At 45.2% G+C, this 26,449-nt stretch overlaps 1 non-coding gene across 1 annotated transcript; it reads left to right on the top strand.

Annotated features, from left to right (window-relative positions):
* The first annotated feature begins 8,122 nt into the window (after window positions 1-8,122).
* On the top strand, window positions 8,123-8,197 carry Trnas-cga (transfer RNA serine (anticodon CGA)). Its single transcript has one exon. It is a non-coding gene; the product is annotated as a tRNA-Ser (tRNA).
* The last annotated feature ends 18,252 nt before the right edge of the window (window positions 8,198-26,449 follow it).

Below are 26,449 nucleotides of genomic sequence, written 5' to 3'. Positions count from 1 at the left end.
CATGGATTGTGGGAAAACCGGAACAGAAGAGAATCGAAGCATTTGAGATGCAGATAAACGTTGAAAATTAGGTGGACTTACAAGGTGAGGAATGAGGAGGTTCTGTGCAGAATCGGAGACGATAGGAAGATGTGGAAAACACTGATACGGAGAAGGGACATGATGACAGGACATCTGTTAAGACATGAGGGAATGACTTCCGTGGTAGAAGAGGAAGCAGGGAGCTGTAGAAGGCAAAAACTGTAGGGGATGACAGAGATTGGCATGCATCTAGCAAATAATTAAGGACGTAGGTGCCACTCTGGGATGAAGCGATTGGCACAGGAGAGGAATTCGTGGCCGGCCGGATCAAACCATCCGGAAGACAAATGATAAAAAAAAATTGCCCGGTGTTATACCGTGGACGTTAAGACGTATCATAGCACAGACGTCATTTGTAACTTCAGTAACTTAACGGCAACTGACTTCGTCACAACGGAAGGTACCGTTCCCGCTCTGCTGTGGTCGGTGTCATTTATCGCCGTGGTCGGACTATCGGAATGGCATCGTGAAGAAGATCATACCTAGTCAGTTCAAAACGTTTCTAGACTATATTAATAAACGGTAAGGTAACGTTAATACGGTGTTTTTGATGCTTAAGTTGTTTTACTTATTCTCCTCCACTTAAGTACAACGCACAGAACACTCATAGTATCATGTGAAACTGTCAGAAGGCCGGCCAGTGTGGCCGAGCGGTTCTAGGCGCTACAGTCTGGAACCGCGCGACCGCTACGGTCGTAGGTTCGAATCCTGCCTCGGGCATGGATGTGTGTGACGTCCTTAGATTAGTTAGGTTTAAGTAGTTCTAAGTTCTAGGGGACTGATGACCTCAGATGTTAAGTCCCATAGTGCTCAGAGCTATTTGAAACATTTGAATTTGAAACTGTCAGAAAAGTCCTATGGTACTCGTGCGTCACATTGCCTTAAGTGTCGGTTATGCCATCAAAGCGTCGACCCTTTGTCATTTTGTAGTAAATTCGCACTGACACACAACACCAACTGACGCCTCCCCTGACGATATTTTCCACAAAAGAATAGTGCGCGTTTTGCGTTTAAGTCAAGTCATGGCAGGGTTTCCTGTGTCGTTGCTTTTGTTTGAAAGTCAAGGTGTGCGGGAAAAGCTTTGTAACACGTTTCTCTTCCTAAAACATTCTGGAGAATTCCTTAAACAGTTGTTGTAGAGATGTTGCTCACAAATGACTGTCGAAAGCACATCTGTTGTTTACAGCTGTCAGTTCAAGCTGTCGTCGTTGTTACTGCGTTGGCGTCTCATACACGTCAGTAATAAAATCAGTATCGGAACTGTTTGGGAGGATAGTATACCACCCACTCCATGTGGCGCTCGACCCCTGTGCTTGGACTTAGGCAACTTTTAAAGTAGATTTACGAAGGCGGTTCAGAAAGTAACCTCCGATTGGTCACAGTGCGGGTTGTGGGGGGAGTAGCGACGCCATCTGTGCGTTCACGCACTCAACAGGTCAGTCGGCATCAAGCCGTGGTCGAGTGAACGTCGTACCTGCGCTAGTTTAGTTTTTGTGGCAGTTTGAAATGTGTGCTGCAATAGAAAAGCCCGCCAAATGTGAAGTGCGTGCTGTCATAAGGTTTTTTACAGCCAAACGATATTCTGCAGCAGCTATTCATCGTGAGCTTTGTGCCGTGTACGGACCAAGAGTTATGAGTGAAGGAGTTGTCCATGAATCGGTACGTTTATTTAAAAGTGGACGAGAAAACGTTCATGATGAAGAGAGGAGTGGTAGACCATCATTGGTGACTGACGAACTCGTTCAGACAGTTGATACAAAAGTTCGTGAAAATCGACGTTTCTCAATGTCGGAGTTGTCTACTGGTTTTCCACAGATTTCTAAGACTCTCTTGTACGAGATAGTGACAGCAAGATTGGGTTACCGTAAGTTCTGTGCACGATGGGTGCCCAAAATTCTTACCGACCACCACAAAACTCAAAGAATGGCCTCTGCATTAGACTTTCTGTCACGTTATGAGGACGAAGGAGAACCATTGTTAAACAGAATCGTGACCGGTGACGAAACCTCGATTAAGTACGTGAACCCTGAGACAAAAGAACAATCAAAGATGTGGGCACATTCAAATTCGCCTACCAAACCAAGAAAAGCCTCGCAAGATTTTTCTGCCAGAAAACTGATGGCAACGGTGTTTTGGGATGCCAAAGGGGTGTTGTTGGTTGAATTCATGGAACGTGGTACGACCATTAATCAAGACGTGTAATGTGAAACAATAAAAAAGTTACGACGGGCTATACAGAACAAACGCCGTGGTATGCTGACTTCCGGTATCGTTTTTTTGCACGATAACGCCCGTCCTCACTCTGCTCGCAGAACAACGGCCCTTCTTGAGTCCTTCAAGTGGGGCGTTATCAACCATCCACCTTACAGCCCAGACCTGGCGCCAAGTGATTATCACCTCTTCATGCATTTGAAGAAATGGCTCGGGTCACAGCGGTTTGATGACGACGAAGAGCTCAAAGATGCGGTCACAGGCTGGCTCCAGGCACAAGCGGGTGATTTTTATGCAGAAGGAATTTGAAAGCTTGTGAAGAGATACGATAAGTGCCTCAATCGCTATGGAGACTATGTAGAAAAATAGTGCAAAGATGTAGTTGTAAGATGTATATATTAAAATATTTTTATTTAACTTGGTGTATTTTTTTAAATGAACCGGAGGTTACTTTCTGAACGGCCCTCGTATTTTGCCGACATAGCTCAGTTTCTTTGAACAAAATCAGTCGAGTGCGAGAGCGAATTCCTCTTTATACTTGGTATGACTGAACTCAAGTAAAATATAATGCAGCGACAAGCGTAGACGATTGCTGGTGAAAGCGCTACGCAATTTGCTGGCCATGACCTTATGGAAGACTCGACTGGTAGGATAATTTGCCCTAATCGACGGCAATAGCGCTAGTTTTTGTGACACGGCTATAACATGAAGGGCACTACGCGCAAGGGTTACGATAACTAACGCACGGAACGAAAGCGCCCGTCTTCTCACATAAATTACAAGAACTGTTTTCGTCGTACAGTGGAAAGCAAGTCTCACGAGGCAGCAAAGCCTAACGCAACCTAGCATTTACTTGTCTGCTATAGCACCGTGATGTTACTCGAAAAATAAAAATAAAAGTGTTTTCTGTTCTTTTCTCGTTAGAGTGGTTATTCAGACTGTCAGTGCACGAAGGGAAGACCTGTGATTAACATTTCTTCGAGAAACATAGCGGAGAAAGTTCTTCCCTTTCACTGACAAGACGATTTGAACTATTACACGTTTCCTTTATGTTTACTTGCGTACGCAGGTCTACAGTGCACTGATGCGACAGAAGTCGTGGGATAGCAATATAAACATGTAGAGATGGCTCTAGTATCGCGTACACGAGGTATAAAAGCATGTCATTTGTACTCAGGTGATTCATGTGAAGAGGTTTCCGACGTGATTATGACTTTAAATAAGAATATCAGTTGAAGATAGACGCATGGGGCTCTCCAATTCGGAAATCGTTAGGGAATTCAATATTCCGAGATCCAAAGTTCCAAAGTGTGCCGAGAATACCAAATTTTAGGCATTACCTCTCGCCATGGACTACCCACTGTTCGACGGCCTTCACTTAAGGACCGAGAGCAGCGGCGTTTGCGTAGAACTGTCAGTGCTAACAGACAAACACTGCGTGTAATAACCGCAGAATTCCATGTGGGACATACGACGAGCATATCCTTTAGAAGAGTGCGCTGAAATTTGGTGTTAATGGGCTATGGCAGAAGACGACCGACGCTACTGCCTTTGCTAATAGCATATCACTGCAGCGCCTCTCCTGACCTCGTGACCGTAGCGGTTGGACCCTAGACGACTGGAAAACCATGGCCTGGTTAGATGAGTCCCGATTTCAGTTGGTAAGAGCTGATGGTAGGGTTAGGGCGTGGAAAAGAGCCACAAAGTCGTGGACCCAAGTTGTCAATAAGGCACTGTGCAAGCTGGGGGTGGCTCCATAATGGTGTGGACTGTGTTTACATGGAGTGGACTGGGACCTCCGGTCCAAATGAGTCGATCCTTGACTGCAAATGTTTATGTTTGGCTACTTGGACACTATCTTCAGTCATTCATGCAAATCATGCCCCCAAAGAATGCAGTGTTTACATGGAGTGGACTGGGACCTCCGGTCCAAATGAACTGATCCTTGATTGGAAATGTAGATGTTCGGCTACTTGGACACTATCTGCAGTCATTCGTGCAAATCATGCTCCCAAAAAATGAGGTAATGTGGCTGGGCTACATTTGTTCGCCATTGGTTTGAAGAACATTCTGGACAGTTCGAGTGAATGATTTGGCCGAAATGATCCCATCGAATATTTATAGGACATAATCGAAAGATCAATTCGTGCGCAAAATCCAACACTTTCGCAATTATGAACGGCTATAGAGGCAGCAAGGGTCAATATTTTCGCATGTGGCTTCCAACGATTTGTTGGGTCCATGGCCACTTGAAATAGCACGGGAAGTACCCGGTCTGTTCAAAACGTTTCGAGACCAGATCAATGCAAAATACAGAAAAGTATAGACGGTGGTTGTAATGCTTCATGTGTTCTACACAGCCTCCCTCTTCTTAAGTACAACGCACATAATATTCATACAGCCATGTCAAACTGTCAAGAAAGCCCTTCTTTGGCATATGACTGGTGCGTCATATTCGCACCTACAATTGCGTCTAAATCTACATGGATACTCCGTAAGCCACCATACGGTGCGTGTTGGAAGGTACTCTGGTGAGTTCTTTGCTTTCAGATCCTTCAGTTGTTTCTCTACTTCGGTCTTGACGAACCATCAGAGAAACAATCTGCACTTTGTTGTTTCCTGGTAGTTTCGTATTGATAAGACCTGGTCTCGTCTTCAGAAGAAAGTTGTCCTCGTTTTTCTTTCCAATAAACTTGCGGCAGGCGTTCACGTGCCTTTATTTGCTGTTCGTGAGTCAAGGTGTATGGGGCAAACTTCGTGCATACTTTCCTCTTCTTCAAAGCATTCTGAAGAACTTCTTGAAAACTTGATTTAGCGATGTTCTTTTCGTTGCTCCACTGCAATTTTTGACAAAAAAACGTCGACACACTACAGTCACGTACCCACTACTTAACATTGCCTGTTTTCAACCGACTGGTCGAATTTACATTTGTTGTTTACAGCTGTTACTTCAAGCTGCCACCGCAGTTACTGTACTGACGTCACTTATACTCCTAGAATGAAACCAGTCTCGGAAATTTTTAGACTAAGGTATCCACAAACGGAGCAGAGGCGAATGGGGAAACATTCTAGCGACGATATGGGCTGCAAAACGGAAAATCGCTGACAAAGTCAGATTGTGTAGACCCGGCACCTGGGAATGAGCTTCTTGAAATCAGAGAAGCTGGTCGAATCACAAACAGGCGACAAGGTGTTGGACGTCCACGCTTCGTCTTATAATGTGGAGCTCGGAGGTAAAGCAGGGTAGGCCGCGATATGTGGCAGACCTGACAACAGGGTATAACGCTGGTGTCAGCAAAAGGATTCGGAACACAACGTTCAGCGCAAATTTTAGAATATGATGCTCTGCAGCGGGATACCCCTACATGTTGACCCAGTGGCATCGTCAATTACGATTGCAGTGGCTCGTGGCCGAATACGCAGTCATACAGGAGAACGGCTGCTCTAAATATGCACTGTGGAATGGACGTAGGCTGCTGGAGGACATTCACTTAGGTTACCGTAGTCCCTGTGGAAGTAACCGTAAGTACCATGACAGCTGTGGACTATTAGCGACCTCCCAGCACCGGTTATAATTTTTATAATAATCACGGTCGCAAAACCTCATACACGACATTTTGTCGTACTGCGGACGGCCTGGATTCCTTCATAGTTATGTTTCCCCTTTCCACGATGGCGTCTTCCAGAGGGATAGCTTTCCGTATCACAAGGCCAGAATCGTGCAACAGTAGTTTGAGGAGCATGATAGCGAACTCACGTTGATGTCTTGACCGCCAGATCTGTCTCACATATAACTGATGGATGACGTCTGGAAGGCTACCGGATGCCACCTACACCCACAAACAAGAGGACCTTTCGTAGACATCAGGTGCCACATACTTCCGGAAACTACTTAGAATTTGTCGAATCCATTCGATGTAGAATCACCACTGTATTACTCTCGAAGGTGGACAAACGAGTTGTTAAGCAGCTGATCATAATACAGGTGCATCAAAAAGAATCACCCGATTTGGCACGTCTGTATTTCTTAAACTAATAAACATATAGAATGAATTTTGTTTTTCGATGAACTGGAAACACAAAAAGTTTTTTTTCATAGATGTTCAATATGCTCCCATTGAGATGCACGGCATATGCCAATACGGTATTCAGATTGTTCCCACACTGCAGCAAGCATGTCTTGAGTTATAGCTTCCACAGCTGCTGTTATGTGATGTCTCAGTTTATTCATTGTTGCTGGTAACAGAGGCACATAAACAGAGTCTTTTATAAGCCCCCACAAGGAATAATCACATACAGTCAGGTCCGGTGACCTTGGACGACAGTAATATAAGGCTGAATAATTTGTCCCAGAGCGACCGATCCACCGTTCTGTATCCTCTGATTTAAAAACTCCCACACTTCCAGATGCCAGTGAGGTGGTTCCCCATCCTGTTGGAAAAATGAAGTCGTTCGAATCAGTCTCCAACTGTGGGAAAAGAAAGTTCTCAACCACATCGAGATATGTCCTTCCTGTTACTGTGTTCTCCGCAAAGAAAAATGGACCATACACCTTTTTTTATGAAACTGCGTAAAATAGATTGAATTTTGGAGAGTCCCTCTCGTGTTGTACAACTTCACGTGGTTGTTCCGTATCCCTTATTCTCACATTATGACGGTTGACCTCTCCATTTAAATGAAATGTTACGTCGTCACTAAACACTAAGAGTGGAAGAAAACTGTCATTCTCCACCTTGCCAAGGACGAAATTACAGAACTACACACGTTGTTGTTTATCAACTTCACAGAGAGTTTGAATAGCTGAATTTTGTATCGTTTCATGTGTGAACATCGACGCAATACACGTCAGACGGACGTCGGGGGCATGATGAGCTGTCGAGATGCACGGGGAACGGATTTCTGTGGACGCCTTGTGAAACTATGGTAGGTGCATTCGACGTCTGCAGCAGACATTTGGGGACGGCCCGCCGATTTGCCTTCACACAAATAACCTCTTTCTCGGAACTGTTAATGTCATCATCTAATGTTCTGTGCTGTAGGAGGTTCCACACCATACCTAGTACGAAAGTTACGCTAAACAGTTACTACTGACCCGCACTGCGCAAAACGTAGAACACAAAACGCTTTCTGTTGTCCCGACACTATTTCTACTAGAACTGAAGTGGGCGCACACTGCTGCTGCCTAGCGGGAACCATGTAAGACTCGAAAGTTAGCTCTTTCCAACAGTACGTCGTTCACGCACTTATCTCAAATAAAGTAAGTTATGATTTTTGTAAATCGGTTGAATCTATCTGATACACCTTGTATTATCAGAATGAGATTTTCACTCTGCAGCGGAGTTTGCGCTGATATGAAACTTCCTGGCAGATAAAAACTGTGTGACGAGCCGAGACTCGAACTCGGGACCTTTGCCTCTCGCGGTCAAGTGCTCTACCAACTGAGCTACCCAAGCACGACTCACGCCCCGTCCTCACAGCCTTACTTCTGCCAGTACCTCGTCTCCTACCTTCCAAACTTTACAGAAGCTCTCCTGCGAACCTTGCAGAACTAGCACTCCTGAAAGAAAGGATATTGCGGAGACATGGCTTAGCCACAGCCTGGGGGATGTTTCCATAATGAGATTTTCACTCTGCAGCGGAGTGTGCGCTGATATGAAACTTCCTGGCAGATTAAAACTGTGTGCCGGGCCGAGACTCGAACTCGGGACCTTTGCCTTTCGCGGGCTAGTTCTGCAAGGTTCGCAGGAGAGCTTCTGTAAAGTTTGGAGGTAGGAGAGGAGGTACTGGCAGAAGTAAGGCTGTGAGGAGGGGGGGGGGGAGGGGGGAGTCGTGCTTGGGTAGCTCAGTTGGTAGAGCACTTGCCCGCGAAAGGCAAAGGCCCCGAGTTCGAGTCTCGGCCCGGCACACAGTTTTAATCTGCCAGGAAGTTTCACCTTGTATTTTGTTTTATTAGTGTACGACAGTACGCTACCCACTGTCGAAAGCTGTGCCAGATATCCTCATAAAATGAGTGCAGATGTAATTGCATTTATTATTCGAATCATGTATGACTACCGCTAGCGTACACCCAGCAGTTTGAGTCAAAACTCTTCGACAGAAAACCTGAAGAATCGCATCCTTAATTAACCACTGACACATCGAGAACAGACGCTGTGCGTAGAGATGAAAACATTTCAGAACACACAAGAAGCGAATGTCATCCTTATACGGATGATGTTATACGGGGACAATTGGATCAACATGGAATACTGGATGTGAAAGGAATTTCAGAATATGAGACAACCTTGTCAAGCCGGTGAAGAAAGGTTGTGGAAGGAACTTTTATTCGGTTTGGATTTCAACCTTGAGAGTAATTTTGCTTGCCTGAGTGGCAAGACGAAAAACTGATATAACCGTCGGGAACAGTGCAAGCGCCCGCTTCGATATTTTCAAGGCGTTCCAAACTGTACTCCCCTTTGTTGGCAGCTTTAGGGAGTTGCAGGGATTTTCCGAGCATACTGTGACACTCAAGAAAGCTTAAGTTGTTTGGATTATTCAGAGGATTTTCCGTGACGCCGCCGCAGAAACTTTCGTTAATACGTAGCTCCTGAAAGGTGGCAATATTGAGTGGAGAGTTCTTATTAGTTATTAAGGGGGTTAAACCAATGGAAACGCGAGAAGTTAGCTCATTGGGCGAGAGATGTAAATAAAAGAAGTGCTGAATAAATAATGCAGCACACTCTTTTTCTCGGTCAATTTCGATGTAAAGAATTTGTTGTGGGACATCGTGGAATATTTCCGCTTCAGCCTCTACAGTTTCATGAATCTCCGATAAGTGGCGGCGCTATATGTGTCCTTCAAAATGGCAGTCATAACAGAGGTGCTTTCCAACCAGAGATTGTCACTGAGTTGCTTTTAGTGAACAACCAGAGCGTCGCAGATATTCATAGGCTCTTGCAGAATGTTTACGGATACCTGTCAATGAAGAAAAGCACGGTGAGTCGTTGGGCAAGGAGTCTGCCATCTACGCAACAAGGTCGCGTAAAGCTGTCCTATCACCCATGTGCCGGCCTGCCGCACACAGCTGTGAGTTTTGCAATGTTGGCACGTGCGAACACTCTCACTGGAGGTGATCGTCGGATTACAACAACTGGACATTCCTGTTCTTAGTGCTGGCACACACTCTTCAACCAGTTTGGGTGCTCAAAGTTGTGTGCCCGCTGGTTTCCTCGCCTGCTAAAGGAAGACCATAGAAAGCAGCGGAGGACCGTCTGTGCGGAATTGTTTGCGCGTTACGTGGGTGATGGGTGGTTACTGATGCAGTAAGACGTTTGCTCCGACGTCGTCCAGTAGAGTGGTACCACGCTGACATACAGATCCTCCCAGTAAGGTAGCTTAAGGCCGCCGAATTGAACGGAGATAATGTTGAAAAACAGGGATGTGCACCTCGCTTTTGACACATTTGGAGAGTTGTTCGAATTTGAGAGATCTCTGAATTCCTTTGTCGGTACTAGTGAAGGTTAAAATATGGTCCTGAACACTAAATGTTTTCGGTGTTTGAGATGCTTCAGATGAACCTAATTTTGTTATGTGAGTTAGACGTGATTTTACCAAGGCAGCATTTATTTTGTAACAATTGATCGGTGGTTATGACACTGAAAATCGATTGTGAGAGGGAACAGTTTGTTCCATCTAATTACAATTAGTTTTTTGTTGCATTATATTCAATATACTTTCAACATTTTAAATAGTGTGATATCTCGAGTGAAGAGGTGGACTACCTGTTTATTTAATTCAATTTATAATTACATAAATGCACTTCCTTTCCCTAATCCCACTATATTGCCTTGGGTTGATTAAGTTTGGGGTTTGTATTAAAGAGTTCGTGTGCTGGTAGTGCCAAGGCAGAGATGTGGTCACCCTGTAGGTCTGTTAGTGCCAACCTAAGCCTGGAGTAAAGACAGAGATGATGCACCTGTTTGCCAGGGGGTAGTCCGGGGTTGGTAACAGGTCCCCCTTCCCTCCACGTAAGGGAACGTCCGTTGAGAGCCGCCATGATAGTCACGCTTGGGGTAGCGGCTGAATTGAGCGGACGGGATCGAGAGCGATCTCTGTCTTTGCCGCCAGCTTCATCGTGGGATGAGTTATTATGTTTTAAACTGTTACTAATCCGCTCTTTTCCAGAAATGAAATAGTTAGCGTGTCGTTACAGCCATTCATTCATTTTTTTTTTTTTTTTAGAAATTTTGCCTTTACAGTTAAAGTTTTCAGTTAGGGTTTCTCTTTCACAGGCGAGCATGGGGGCTCGCGTTATCCTTTTATAGTGCTGCGATCACTTGGTGCCTTCAGCACACGAGAGCAGCAAAACCCCCCCAAAAAATTGTATAGTTTCACTTTTAGAAGCAGCATTTTTTTTTCTTTTTAAATGATGAAGTAACCTGGGGCCTCACTCCGCCTAGTTAACACGTGGTCGTAACGGCTGATGAGTAATTTGGATGACGAACCCGTGTAAACCCTGGTAGGAGATGCGTGTGTGACGTACTTAAGGTTCTAAGTGTGTGACGTAAAATTTTTCTAGGCCATTTCATAAATTTTGTTCACTGTTCCTTTTTAACCCCCATTTGCAAGCAGCACGTCCTAACTACTTTGATAAAGAATAGGTTGAGCGTGTGAATGATTGTATAGTATGGAAAGCAAGAACGAACAGTGGAGTGAGTACAAAGGAATTAGCTGTTGGTATCGGTCACCCACGCGGTGCCGAATTGCACTACCAGCTAGCTACCAGTTCGTTCTTGGAAATTAGTTAAGGTGAGGATGCTTACATGTGCTGTTAATCGATTATTTGGGTGTGCTGTATTTCACAGGATGTTTTATTCTTTTAGAATTTGCTTTCTTTTATGAATATGGGAGATGTTTGTGTCTGCTTTGTTCCCCCGTTTTTCTGCCAAATAGAATTTTTGTTATTCGGTCCTGGTAGTAATCTTGGGTGCGAATTTCGATCACTGTCCCAGCAGATGGACCACAAGGGCAGCAACGCAGTCCCATCCTCTTTCCCAGTGCTTAAGTAGAAACGAGATGCCTGTTAGTTTAAGCACCTTCAGTGCGAGAGAAAACTAGAAGATATTTGACTTAACTTTGTTTGCTGCAATTATTAAATTTGTTAAGTTTTGGGGAATATAGATAATAAATGTGATATCAAGTCTGTAAAATTTCTGCGATCTAGACAATAAATAACCTACAGGGTGTTTCAAAAATGACCGGTATATTTGAAACGGCAATAAAAACTAAACGAGCAGCGATAGAAATACACCGTTTGTTGCAATATGCTTGGGACAACAGTACATTTTCAGGCGGACAAACTTTCGAAATTACAGTAGTTACAATTTTCAACAACAGATGGCGCTGCAAGTGATGTGAAAGATATAGAAGACAACGCAGTCTGTGGGTGCGCCATTCTGTACGTCGTCTTTCTGCTGTAAGCGTGTGCTGTTCACAACGTGCAAGTGTGCTGTAGACAACATGGTTTATTCCTTAGAACAGAGGATTTTTCTGGTGTTGGAATTCCACCGCCTAGAACACAGTGTTGTTGCAACAAGACGAAGTTTTCAACGGAGGTTTAATGTAACCAAAGGATCGAAAAGCGATACAATAAAGGATCTGTTAGAAAAATTTCAACGGACTGGGAACGTGACGGATGAACGTGCTGGAAAGGTAGGGCGACCGCGTACGGCAACCACAGAGGGCAACGCGCAGCTAGTGCAGCAGGTGATCCAACAGCGGCCTCGGGTTTCCGTTCGCCGTGTTGCAGCTGCGGTCCAAATGACGCCAACGTCCACGTATCGTCTCATGCGCCAGAGTTTACACCTCTATCCATACAAAATTCAAACGCGGCAACCCCTCAGCGCCGCTACCATTGCTGCACGAGAGACATTCGCTAACGATATAGTGCACAGGATTGATGACGGCGATATGCATGTGGGCAGCATTTGGTTTACTGACGAAGCTTATTTTTACCTGGACGGCTTCGTCAATAAACAGAACTGGCGCATATGGGGAACCGAAAAGCCCCATGTTGCAGTCCCATCGTCCCTGCATCCTCAAAAAGTACTGGTCTGGGCCGCCATTTCTTCCAAAGGAATCATTGGCCCATTTTTCAGATCCGAAACGATTACTGCATCACGCTATCTGGACATTCTTCGTGAATTTGTGGCGGTACAAACTGCCTTAGACGACACTGCGAACACCTCGTGGTTTATGCAAGATGGTGCCCGGCCACATCGCACGGCCGACGTCTTTAATTTCCTGAATGAATATTTCGATGATCGTGTGATTGCTTTGGGCTATCCGAAACATACAGGAGGCGGCGTGGATTGGCCTCCCTATTCGCCAGACATGAACCCCTGTGACTTCTTTCTGTGGGGACACTTGAAAGACCAGGTGTACCGCCAGAATCCAGAAACAATTGAACAGCTGAAGCAGTACATCTCATCTGCATGTGAAGCCATTCCGCCAGACACGTTGTCAAAGGTTTCGGGTAATTTCATTCAGAGACTACGCCATATTATTGCTACGCATGGTGGATATGTGGAAAATATCGTACTATAGAGTTTCCCAGACCGCAGCGCCATCTGTTGTTGAAAATTGTAACTACTGTAATTTCGAAAGTTAGTCTGCCTGAAAATGTACTGTTGTCACAAGCATATTGCAACAAACGGTGTATTTCTATCGCTGCTCGTTTAGTTTTTATTGCCGTTTCAAATATACCGGTCATTTTTGAATCACCCTGTATAAACTGGATGTCATGGATTTAGTGGTCATTACAAACCCCAGTCCTGTGTCGAGAGCAATGTCATGAATTTAATGATCATTACAAACCCCAGTCCTGTGTAGAGAGCAATTTTACCAACAAAGTGGTGACCTTATAGATCATGATAGAGCGTGGTCTTTACTGACTCGCCCACTTGGTTTTTTGAGTCCTCCCCCACGTTATCCGTTGCTCAATATTAACATAATAATCATCAGATCATTTAAGTAAATGTCGGGCCGGCCCCTTAAATTCATTCCTTCCGAGCAATGTATCAAGCGGGCAAGCACGTGTCAATGAGGCGACTTGGCCACACACACGTCCGGCACGCTCTAGCATAGATAGAAGGAAACAGAGGAAGAGAGAGATACAAAAAGGTAACGATGCATAACTAAACAGAAGGAACCTTTCAATTGTTCGGTAATTTGGCGCAAACTTTTATTATTCGCTGGCAGGGAAGCTAGTAGCTGAAGGAGAGGATAGCTATAGTAAGTCGATGACACGTCTTAACGGGGTAATAAAAACGGTTGTTTCCGTGGAAGTTGAAGTGCTTAATTTTGGTGTTGCATTCATAGACCTAAATTCTCCTCTGGAAACTTCGTAATTGCCGAGAACTTCGACGATAGTATTTGGTGGCTGTTGGGCGTCAAACAGACTGTATGTTTATAGTCAGCGATTTGGTGGTAGATAACTGTACAGAGAATCGACCTGGACACTCCGACTAGTAGTTCCTTAGACGACAGTGGGGCAATTACGTCGTGGGATCGGGATCGTGTTACTTCGCAAAGTCCTGTACCGAATGAACCGCCGCGAGGATTTTCTTTCGCAATAAAGAGCAGCTAGCAAAGAAAACAGGAAGATTGCTGCATCTGCCACTCCGTTGATAGAGCGAGAGGCTTTGGTCGACTGTCGCAGGAAACGCGCAGCGCATTAAGTGCTGTCCAGCTAACTAGAACGGAACTTACGCGAGAGTGAATGTCAGCGATGCTCAAGTAGTCTCTGCTCGCAAGGAGCCAAAGTTCTCATGCAACGATGCTCCACCTTGTCTACGACTACGTACCACTGCAACAAGAATTTTGCAATCAGGCTCCAGGACAAGTACAGAGCACATGAAGGCTGTTTATCTTTTGTTTGTTTGTTTGTTTGTTGTAAAGGGAATCTTTGGCTCCCAATGCTGGAAAGCAAAGAAGTAACTACAGAAACGTCCACCAAAGCACACATGGCGTGATCAAGGTGCCGATATGAACTCTGGTGCAACGAAGGCATTTTTGTTTAATCCTGCTTCCAACAGAAACTGATCGCCTGAACGGCAAAAAGCAGGTTTTAATAGCAGGCTTCTGCTACAGTCGAATATTCCGGGGTGAGGGTCCTTGATCGATACATAAAATCATTCACTAATATTTCGTCCCTGTGTGCTATAGACATCTTCTGAGGCATTTTTAGTTTTCATTGTTGTTCCTCTTAAGATTGCGATAAATTTTTTTGTATCCATCAAGGCCTCTCGCCCCAGAAGGTTTAAACAGAAGATCGTAGGAGCGGTAGTTTCTTTTTTTAGTCTCAGTTTCCCGATTGGTTTGATGCACCATGGCATGAATTTATTTCTTGTAGTTTAACCTCTTCACCTCACATTAGGCATTGCACCCTACGTCCTCTGTCATTTGTTACACGTACTCCAGTCTCTGTCTTCCCCTAAAGTTTTTACCCTCTGCAACTCCCACCAGTACCATTTAAATTATTCTCTGATGTCTAACACACAACTTATCTTTCTGCCCCTTGTTGTCAGTGTTTCTCTTAAATTCCTTTCTTTGCCGATTCTGCCGAAAAGGATCTCATTCCACTTAATTCTGATCGTCTTACTATGGCAACACATCTCAAACGCATCGTGCCTGTTCTTTTCCGGTTTTCCTACAGTCCAGCATTCACTACCATACAATGCTGCGCTCCAAAAGTACATTTTCAGAAATCTGTTCCTGAAATGGAGGCCTATGCTTAATTCTAGTAGAGTACTTTTGGCCTGGAATGCTCTCTTCGTTTGTGCTCGTCTACTTTTAAGTCCTCTTTGCTTCGTCCGTCATACGCTATTTTGCTTCCAAGATTACAGAATTCCATAACTTCGTTTACATCGTGGCCGTGAGTTTTGATGTCACGTTTATCGATAATCCCATTTCTGCTACTTTTCATCACTTTCGTCTTTCTTCGGTTTATTCTTAATTCATATTCTGTACTAATTAGACTGGTCATATTGTTCAACTGATCCCGTAATTATTGTTCACTTTCACTGAAGATAGTAATTTTCGCGTATCTTCTAATTATCTCAATCCCATCTTAAACTTTTATTTGCGTCAGTACCTGTTCGCTGTATAGATTGAACAGATTGAAGAAAGACTGCATCCCGGTCTTCCACTTTTTTAATCTGACAACTTAGTCCTGAGTCTTCCATTCCTAATGATCCCTCTTGGTTCTTGTACGTATTATATATTATCCGTCTTTCCCCACAGATTTCTCCTATTTTTCTCAGAATTTCGAAGGTCTTCCACCATTTTACAATGTCGACGAGTATTTGACACGCCTACTTGGGAAACTACTGTGACGCTATCTAAGCTTTTTGTGGTTGCACTCTGTACGATACGTTTGCTATCAAAGAAAAAAATATTTTGTAAATGCGTTTTACATTATTATTTTACCTATGTGCTAGGATTTTTTGGTCACAGGACAACCCGAGGATGGTACTATGTGCCGAAAAAAAAAAATGGTTCAAATGGCTCTAAGCACTATGGGACTTAACATCTGAGGTCATCAGTCCCCTAGACTTAGAACTGCTTAAACCTAAATAACCTAAGGACATCACACACATCCATGCCAGATTTAGGATTCCAACCTGCGACCGTAGCAACCACGTGGTTCCGGGCTGAAGGGCCTAGAACCACTCGGTCACAACAGCCAGCCTGTGTGCCGAAATCAGAAGTCAGTAGACAAAATAAAAAATTGTGGCTATTGACTGAAACCATATCTTTCTGTAGTTATTATTGTCAAATCGGAAGACAGATGATCTATTATGTCAAAACGTGTGTATAAAAATCCTGCATTGATCACCAGTTTCCGCTCATTGGGTGAGTTATTTACAGATGAATACAAATTAGTACGTAATTCCATGTGTATTGGTTTGGACAAGAAGAGAATAGAAGCTTTCGAAATTTGGTGCTACAGAAGAATGCAGAAGATTAGATGGGTAGATCACATAACTAATGAGGAGGTATTGAATAGAACTGGGGAAAAGAGGAGTTTGTGGCACAACTTGACTAGAAGAAGTGATCGGTTGCTAGGACATGTTCTGAGGCATCAAGGGATCACCAATTTAGCATTGGAGGGCAGCGTGGAGGGTAAAAATCGTAGAGGGAGACCTAGAGATAAATACACTATGCAGATTCAGAAGGATGTAGGTTGCAGTAGGTACTGGGATATGAAGAAGCTTGCACAGGATAGAGTAGCATGGAGAGCTGCATCAAACCAGTCTCAGGACTGAAGACAACAACAACAACAACATGTGTATTGCTACCAGGCGCTATACATTGTCATTATCCGTTGTGGTGAATCGTTCTCGTTGTCACGTACACATTAAAGTAGGTCGTCGTGGTTGAACATTACGTAACCATGACGACTTATTTTAGGGTGTGCATGACAACAAGATCGATTCAGCTCAACAGATTATGACGATGTGTAATGACTGGTGGCTGATACACTTGGAACTAACAAGGGAACCTCCCCATCGCACCCCCCTCAGAATTAGTTATAAGTTAGTACAGTGGATAGGCCTTGAAAAATTGAACACAGATCAATCGAGAAAACAGGAAGAAGTTGTGTGGAACTACGAAAAAATAAGCAAAATATACAAACTGAGTAGTCCATGTGTAAGATAGGCAACATCCAGGTGGGTGTAAATCCATGAGCGCCGTGGTCCCGTGGTTAGCGTGTGCAGCTTCGGAACGATAGGGCATTGGTTCAAGTCTTCCCTCGGGAGAAAATTTTAATTTTTTATTTTCAGACAATTATCAAAGTTCAGGCACTCACATAAAATCAACTTCGCTCTCCAGAATTCCAGGACATGTTCAGATTTGCTTGGACATATGCAGGATTTGACGGTCTACACACGGAAAAATTTGAAAAGGTTAAAAACATGTTTTGACAGAGCACAGACAAAACTGTGCGACTGTGAAACTGTTGCATTCATTTGTTGCAGTTTATGTGACAAACTCTTATGTTTTCACACTTTTTTGGGAGTGGTTATCACATCCACAAGAAAACCTAAATTAGGCAAGGTAGAAGAATCTTTTTACCCATTCACCAAGTGTACAAGTTAGGTGGGTCGACAACATATTCCTGTCATGTGACGCACATGCCGTCAACAGTGTCGTATAGAATATATCAGACGTGTTTTCCTGTGGAGGAATCGGTTGACCTATGACCTTGCAATCAAATGTTTTAGGTTTCCATTGGACAGGCACGTCCTTTCGGCTACTAATCGCACGGTTTTGCGGTCCGGTCGCAAAACACACACACTAAACTTATTACACTGAACAGAGACGTCAATGAACGAACGGACAGATCATAACTTTGCAAAAATAAAGAAAGTAAACCTTTCGCTCCAGGGAAGATTTGAACCAAGGACCTCTCGCTCCGCAGTTGCTCACGCTAACAACGGGACCACGGCGCTTCTGAACTCGATCTCTCCTAGATGTTGCCTATCTTACACATGGACTACTCAGTTTGTATATTTTGCTTAGTTTTTTCATAGTTCCACACAACTTCTTCCTGTTTTCTCGATTGATCTGTGTTCAGTTTTTCAAGGCCTATCCACTGTGCCAACTTATAACTAAATCTGAGGGGGGTGCGATGGGGAGGTTCCCTTGTAAGGAATAATTTTTGTTGATCTGAAAATGGGCTGCCAATAAGCTGGGGCTAATAATCAGTAAACGGAGTTTTATAATCTTGACGTGGGACTTTTATTTACTCATTTTAACATGTATTCTGAAAAGCTCCAGAATGATCTGTCGGTCTCTGGTAGTACGTCACAAGCTGACTGGCTCTTGAATGGACGAAGTCTGAGGAAGAGCGACATTGTTTTCCTCCGGCTTGAGTCGAGATGTGGTTTTACAGGTGAGTGCTTCGCTGCCGACTCGCTAGCGCTAGCACGTCCTCCAGCGGGTACCCCCCTCGTAGCGGAGAGGACAGTAGCCGTGATGGCAGCGCAGCGTCCCGTTTGCTGGTTAGCCGGACGCCGTACGCTGCCGTTACGTGGACTGGACGCGAAGGCGACCCCGGCCAACGGGACCGCCGCAGAGCGCGCCAATCTGCGGACGCAGATACCGCACCGCGACCGCACGCACATCCCGCCTGCCTTCCTGCTTCTTGTCGGCACGCAGCGGGACTGCGTGGAGCGGCGCGCGTCCACACCGGGATGTACCGGCTCAGGTGGACACGCTGATGTCAGCGGTGAGGGCGAGGAGAGGGTTCTTGTGTTTCCAGCCATTCCATACACTCAGATGACGAAAGTCGTGGTACAGCAATATGCACACATACAGATGGCGATATTATTGCGTACACAAGGTAGAAAAAGGGCAGTGCATGGCGGAGCTGTGAGTTTTTCTCAGGTGATCCATGTGAAAAATTTACCTACGTGACTATGGCCTCACAACGGGAACTAACAGACATTGGACGCGGGTTGGTAGTTGGAGCTAGACGAATGGTATGTTCCATTTCGGAGATCCACAGTGTCAAGAGAAAAAAAAAAAGTCGGACATTGCCTCTCACCACGGACAACACAGTGCTCGACGGCCTTCACTTAACGACCGAGAGCAGCGGTGTATACTTAGAGGCGTCAGTGCTAACAGACAAGCAACACTGCGTGAAACAACCACAGAAATCAATTTGGTACGTATCCGTTAGGTCGCTGCGTTGAAATTTGGCGTTAATGGGCTATGGCAGCAGACGACCGATGCGAGTGCCTTAGCTAACAGCACGATATTGCCTGCAGCGCCTCTCCTCGGGTCATAAACACATCCGTTGGCCCCTAGACGACTGGATGAGTGCGGTCTGGTCAGATGACTCCCGATTTCAGTTGGTAAGAGCTAATGGCAGGGTTCGAGTATGGTGCAGACCCTACAAAGCCATGGACCCAATTTGTCAACAAGGCACTGTACAAGCTGGTTGCCGCTCCATAATGGTGTGGGTTGTATTTACATGGAATTGACTGATCCTCTAGTCCAACTGAACCGATCGTTGACTGGAAATGGCTATTTTAATCTACTTCATTTGCAGCCATTCGTGGACTTCAAGTCCCCAAACAACGATGGAATGTCTGTGGATGACAATGTGCCATGTCCCTGGGCCAGTACTGTTCGCGATTGGTTTGAAGGGCATTCTGGAGAATTAGAGCGGATTATTTGGTTACTGTGATCGCCCGACATGACTCCCATCGAACAGTTATAGGACTACATCGAGAAGGACTGTAGGGAGATCATCTATGACAGTGAATCCAAGACGTCTGACTGTTGCAGCGGTCGTGTGTGGTCATGCTTTGTCATGTTGAGGGAGAGGCTGCTCCATATATGGACGAACACTTAGAATTCGGAGCTCGATTACAGGACACTGTTTCTCAAGCACCAAAATACACTGTCCAGTCACATTAATGTGGCAATCTGTCAAAACCCGTCGTCCGGAGTGGCCGAGCGGTTCTAGGCGCTACAGTCTGGAACTGCGTGACCACTACGGTCGCAGGTTCGAATCCTGCCTCGGGCATGGATGTGTATGATGTCCTTAGGTTAGTTAGGTTTAAGTAGTTCTAAGTTCTAGGGGACTGATGACCTCAGCAGTTAAGTCCCATAGTGCCCAGAGCTATTTGAACCATTTTTTTTTTGTCAAAACCCTGAATAATAATGCCTTTTGCAGTGCGGACCGCTGCGAGACGTGCAGGAAGAGTTACTGAGATTTTGGAAGGCACTGACAGGAATGTGGAGCCATGCCGACTCCAGTGCCGTAGGCAGCTGCACTAGATTTCTCGGTTGAGGATCCATGGCTTCTACAGCCCGCTCGAGGTGGTCCCACAGGTTCTCGATTGGATTTAAATCCGGGGAGTTTGGTGGGCAGAGTAGAACGGTAATCTCAGCCTGGTGCTCTTAGAACCACGCACGTACACTGCTAGCTATGTGACACTTTGCATTGTTCTGCTGCTAGATGCCATCATGCCAAGGTAAAACAAACTGCATGTAGGAGCGGACAAGGTCCCCAGGGATAGATGCACGCTAGTGTTGATCCATGGTACCCCGCAGAATGAGAAGATCATACAGGGAATGCCACAAAAACATTCCCCAGACCTCCTCCGGCCAAGAGCCTTGTAACGATTGTTGCAGGGTGTGTGCTTACAGACGTTTCACGCTGCTCACGCCAACGGCCGTCTGTCATCTGAAAAGGCCACTTGCCTCCACTCCGTGTACGTCCAGTTCGGTATTGTCGTGCAAGTTCCAGCGTTCTTTGGTTGCAACACGAAGGGCATCCGACCACTCCTTAAATCAACCATGCCAAATGCATTAGTACTCATCCCGACCCTGCGCCGATGCGGGACAAAGGCACAAGCTAAATAAGATGTTACGCGGTCGTTAATGAATGTATGAGCGACGTGATGGACAACGTCGAAAGCCCCGTGAAGCTGTTCGCAGACGACGTTGTTGCCTAAAAGAACGCTGCATCGCCCAGAAATGGTAGCGAAAACCGGAAGAAACTGCAGAGAATCGACGATTGGTGCAGTAACTGGCAGTTGAGGCTGAATGCAGTTCATTACTTTTAAGTTACAATATTGGTAATAAACTATTGGGAACAGTAATAAGCGCTAAATACCTAGGAGTAACCGTCCAGTGCGTCATGAATGAAATGACTATATAAAACTACTCAGAAAAGTAGGTGACATGCAGTGACTCATTTGAAGTGACTCGGAAGACTTGATCAGCCGCCTAATTGTAAAGTTTTTCTTCCTCCGCGCACAATGACGCTTTGATCGTGAAGTGCGACATTTGTCTTGAAGTAGAACCATTAAGTGTACAGGAGAGGGACAAAAATATGGAAACACCAAAAAACATAACACAGTACCACGTCTAACACGGTGTAGGATAACCATTGGCATTCAAAACAGCTTCCAGTCGTCTTGGAAAGGATAAACATACTCGTAGGTCCTGTATGGTTCTCAAGGGATTCTTATACCATTGTTAATTTCGAAAGACAAGTTGAGGTAACGATGACGGATAGCGATGACGCACCCTTCTCTCCAAAGAAGACCAACAAGATTCAATAGTATTGGGACCTAGTCACTGTGATGACAAGGGAAGAGGCGACAATTCATCCTTGTGCACACAAAACCAATCCTAGACAATTTCAGCTGTATGAACGGTGGCCTCGTCCTCTTGGAACACAGCATCACCCTGGAGAACAGACACTGTACCATGAGATAGACCTGATCAGTGAGAATGGTCACATATCCTTGGTAGTAATACAACCTCGTAGAGTACCTGTGGTGTCACCGCTAGACACCACACTTGCTAGGTGGTAGCTTTAAATCGGCCGCGGTCCATTAGTACATGTCGGACCCGCGTGTCGCCACTGTGATCGCAGACCGAGCGCCACCACACGGCAGGTCTAGAGAGACTGACTAGCACTCGCCCCAGTTGTACGGACGACATTGCTAGCGACTACACGTACGAAGCCTTTCTCTCATTTGCCGAGAGACAGTTAGAATAGCCTTCAGCTAAGTCCATGGCTACGACCTAGCAAGGCGCAGTTAACCATATCTGGAAAGAGTCTCACTTGTATTATCAAGAGCGATGTACCGCAGAAGTGAATAAAAGTTAAGTATACGAGAAGCTCCGTTCTTTTCTTTATAGCTTTCATCACGTATCCTGTTTCAGACTTAACGCAAGACGGCGTGAGTTGACGCGTGCCCTTTCGGCTACTTCAGTGTGGCGTAGCTAGCTTGTTACGCCACTACAGTACCCATGGGGCCCCATGGACTACCACGATATGGCTGCCCAAATCGTCATTGAACCCCCACGATTTTTCTCTCTTGGGACGTAAACCTGCCCGGCGGATGTTCGAGTCCTCCCTCGGGCATGGGTGTGTGTGTTTGTCCTTAGGATAGTTTAGGTTAAGTAGTGTGTAAGCTTAGGGACTGATGACGTTAGCAGTTAAGTCCCGTAAGATTTCACACACATTTGAACATAAAACTGGCCAGAAGTTGGAAACGATGAAAAGCTACTCATCCGACCAAATGACATTCTTCCACCGCTCCATAGTCCAGGTGTTATGGCGACTTTCAGCTGTGCATTGACTTTTGTAGCTGTCCTCGTGTTATTTTTTCTCACAATCCTCTTCAATGATCATCCGGCACAATCACTCAATACACACTTTCGTCCGCGTTGTGACTTAGTGGATGAAGTTTTTACACTTTCCCTGTTTGCGGTTTAAACCTTCGACACGGTACCTCTTGAAACATCGAACATTTCGGCTAGCTTAGTTGCGGAAGCATACGAGCACCAACTATTTGCCCACGTTCGAATTCAGTTACACCCGAGCTAACGTACTCACAAATTGTTCAAATGGCTCTGAGCACTATGGGACTTAACTGCTGAGGTCATCAGTCCCGTAGAACTAAGAACTACTTGAACCTAACTAACCTAAGGACATCACACACATCCATGCCCGAGGCAGGATTCGAACCTGCGACCGTAGCAGTCGTGCGGTTCCAGACTGTAGCGCCTAGAACCGCTCGGCCTCTCCGGCCGGCTAACGCACTCACAGCTACACAGAACACTGTTCTGATCACGACTGACACTTTCAGCCTGATGGGGACGTTGTACAGGTTCAGTTCGCTGTCAAATAAAACAGTGCAACCTGCAGGCTTGGCTAGCATCTGCATTTATGTTCAGGCATGCATTTCTCACGGTGTGTCCATATCCTTCTCTACCTGCTGTAACGAAGCTGATACACTACTGGCCATTAAAATTGCTACACCAAGAAGAAATGCAGATGATAAACGGGTATTCATTGGACAAATATATTATTCTAGAACTGACATGTGATTACATTTTCACCCAATTTGAGTGCACAGGTCCTGAGAAATCAGTACCGAGAACAACCACCTCTGGCCGTAATAACGGCCTTGATACGCATGGGCATTGAGTCAAACAGAACGTGGATGGCGTGTACAGTTACAACTGCCCATGCAGCTTCAACACGATACCACAGTTCATCAAGAGTAGTCACTGGCGTATTGTGACGAGCCAGTTGCTCGGCCACCATTGACCAGTCGTTTTCAGTTGGTGAGAGATCTGGAGAATGTGCTGCCCAGGGCAGCAGTCCAACATTTTCTGTATCCAGAAAGGCCCTACAGGACCTGCAACAGGCAGTCGTGCATTATCCTGCTGAAATGGAGGGTTTCGCAGGGATCTAATGAAGGATAGAGCCACGGGTCGTAACACATCCACTGTTCAAAGTGCCGTTACTGCGAACAAGAGATGACCGAGACGTGTAACCAAGGCATCCCATACCATCACGCCGGGTGATACGCCAGTATGGCGATGACGAATACACGCTTCCAATTTGCGTTCACCGCGATGTCGCCAAACACGGATACGATCATCATGATGCTGTAAACAGAAACTGGATTCATCCGAAAAAATGACGTTTTGCCATTCGTGCACCCAGGTTCGTCGTTGAGTATACCATCGCAGGCGCTCCTGCCTGTGATGTTGCGTCAAGGATAACCGCAGCCATGGTCTCCGAGCTGATAGTCCATGCTGCTGCAAACCTCGTCGAACTGTTCGTGCAGATGGTTGTTGTCTTGCAAACATCCCCATCTGTTGACTCAGGGATCGAGACGTGGCTGCACGATCCGTTACAGCCATGCGGATAAGATGCCTGTCATCTCGACTGCTAGTGATACGAGACCGTTGGGATCCAGCACGGCGTTCCGTATTACCCTCCTGAACCCACCGATTCCATATTCTGCTGCAAGTCACTGGATCTCGACCAACGCGAGCAGCAATGTCGCGATACGATAAACCACAATCGCGACAGGCTACAATCCGACCTTTATCAAAGTCGGAAACGTGATGGTACGCATTTCTCCTCCTTACACGAGGCATCACAACGACGTTTCACCAGGCAACGCCGGTCAACTGCTGTTTGGTATGAGAAATCGGTTGGAAACTTTCCTCATGTCAGCATGATGTTTGTGTCCCCCCTGGCGTCAGCCTTGTGTGAATGCTCTGAAAAGCTAATCATTTGCATATCACAGCATCCTCTTCCTGTCGGTTAAATTTGGCGTCTGTAGCCCGTCATCTTCGTGGTGTAGCAATTTTGATGGCCAATAGTGTAAATAGAATGTGATGCAGATTAGGTCCGTTTACCAGTATGCGTCACTCACCCGTTTTAAGCTAAGACTTGCTTTCGCTTGTCGTGGCCACTATTGATGACACGCTGTTGAAGCCGGCTTGGCTTTGCAAGTCATCGCGGTGAAAGCGGCAGCGATGGTCGTTTGTACATATAATATGATGTCATGTTTGTGTTGTATACTGATGAGAGAAGGTGAAATCCAGTACCAGAACGTAGCCTGATCTTCTCGAATAACACCAAAGGAAGCCCCAGGTTTAATATCCTCATCAGGCGGACGCATTGCCCTCAAGAGTGTCACGTATACTCACTTCATGAGACACTACAGAGGGATTTGGAATCTACTCCAGGACATTGGTACACAGCCTGGTGATCAGGAACCTTACGCTACCAATCGGCCAAGTACTGACGATGAAAATTTCTTCACCTCCGGAATTCGAACCGGCTGCCTCAGGATCCAGTGCCTCCGCACACGTCCGTTACCGACGGAGACGTACAGCTCACGTAACTGCGGCTAGTTGAGGGGATACTCGGTTATTAACGGCACACGGTACAAGAGAGGCATTTTCAACAACGGAGATATTTACTTTCAATAGACTGTACCGGGGTAACTTATATGTGGTACCCGAATGTTGTAATGATACAAATGTAAACTAATATTAAACTATTATGTTGGAAACGATGTATGTCTCTGAAGGTCTCTATAAAGCGGATCGCCGACTTTGCACGACCGCAGAGCCAAAAATACTGTTTCTGGTCTGAGAATGTAGTGTGGGAGTAAGAGAGCGCTTGGTGCGTAGCAGTGTGTATCAGTCTGTGAGCGAAATGGATGGAGTAGACAGCTTTTGTCCTGTGGTCTGTAAAGCCACCAAGTGTTAGATTATAATGCAGGAATTTCCCAAACCAATATTTTGTGTTACACTCCACGTAAAATAGGTAGTTAAAATGATGAGTGCTTTTATAATGGAATGCAAAGTGAAATGATGTAAATTTAATTGTGACAAGAAAGGATTACTGGACTGATATTACAAAGCAACTTTACGAGTGCAAGTATTATTGGAAATATAAATGCCTAAGCCGAAGTCTTCTAGTAGTTGAGATAAAAAATTTCATTTTTTATTAGTTTCCTTTTGCCAGAGCGTTAGTGTAAATGAGTTGGCTGATACCTGGTAACAGTGAGATCTATGTGGAGTAACCCCAGAGTGTACGTAAACAGATTCGATGTTTACGCCAGTTAGATATTACCCTTTTGTAATGTTTAGGTCATATGTTTTTTAAAGACATTGAATTTTTCTTAATTTTCATGTTTATTTCACGTATATTTCAAATTATTATGGCCAGCATTGCACACCGCTGAGTCGGTACCTAGCATATTTTATTCTTTTTCATAAGAGAGCAGAATACGCACACCCCTTGCAGTTACAACTCCCTACACAATAACTCCAGTTTTGTATGCATTCCCAGTTCAGGCATTCATTTAAAATTTTATGAAGAACGTTACAATTTTCCCAACAAGAATAGGGAAATACTCTCACGAAATAACCAGGACGAGGAAATCAGATAAATTAGAGCCTACATGGAAGCTCACCGACAATCTCTTTCGCCACTCTCATCCGCGAGGACAACAGCACAAATTCCCATCTGGCTATTCAGATTTAGGTTTTCTGTGATTTCCCTAAATCGTTTAAGGCAATTTCTAAGATGGTCCCCCTGAAAAGGACACGACCGATCTTCTTGCACATCGTTTCCTGATTCGAGCTTGTGCTCCGTCTCTGGAATTTTGCACACCAATAGACAGCGTCTATGGGACGCTAAATACTGATGTTCCTTCTTTCTTTTGTTGTTCGCACTTGCCTTTCGCGAAAAAAAAGGGAAATGGTATTACAAGTATCTTCAGCAACACGCCCTAGGCTGGCTTGCGGAGTGTAGATTTAGAATCAG

Source organism: Schistocerca nitens, chromosome 1, assembly GCF_023898315.1.
Source record: "Schistocerca nitens isolate TAMUIC-IGC-003100 chromosome 1, iqSchNite1.1, whole genome shotgun sequence".
Taxonomy (NCBI): Eukaryota; Metazoa; Arthropoda; class Insecta; order Orthoptera; family Acrididae; genus Schistocerca; species Schistocerca nitens.
Note: the sequence above shows the minus strand (reverse complement) of the source record. Positions and strands in the feature narration are given on the sequence as shown.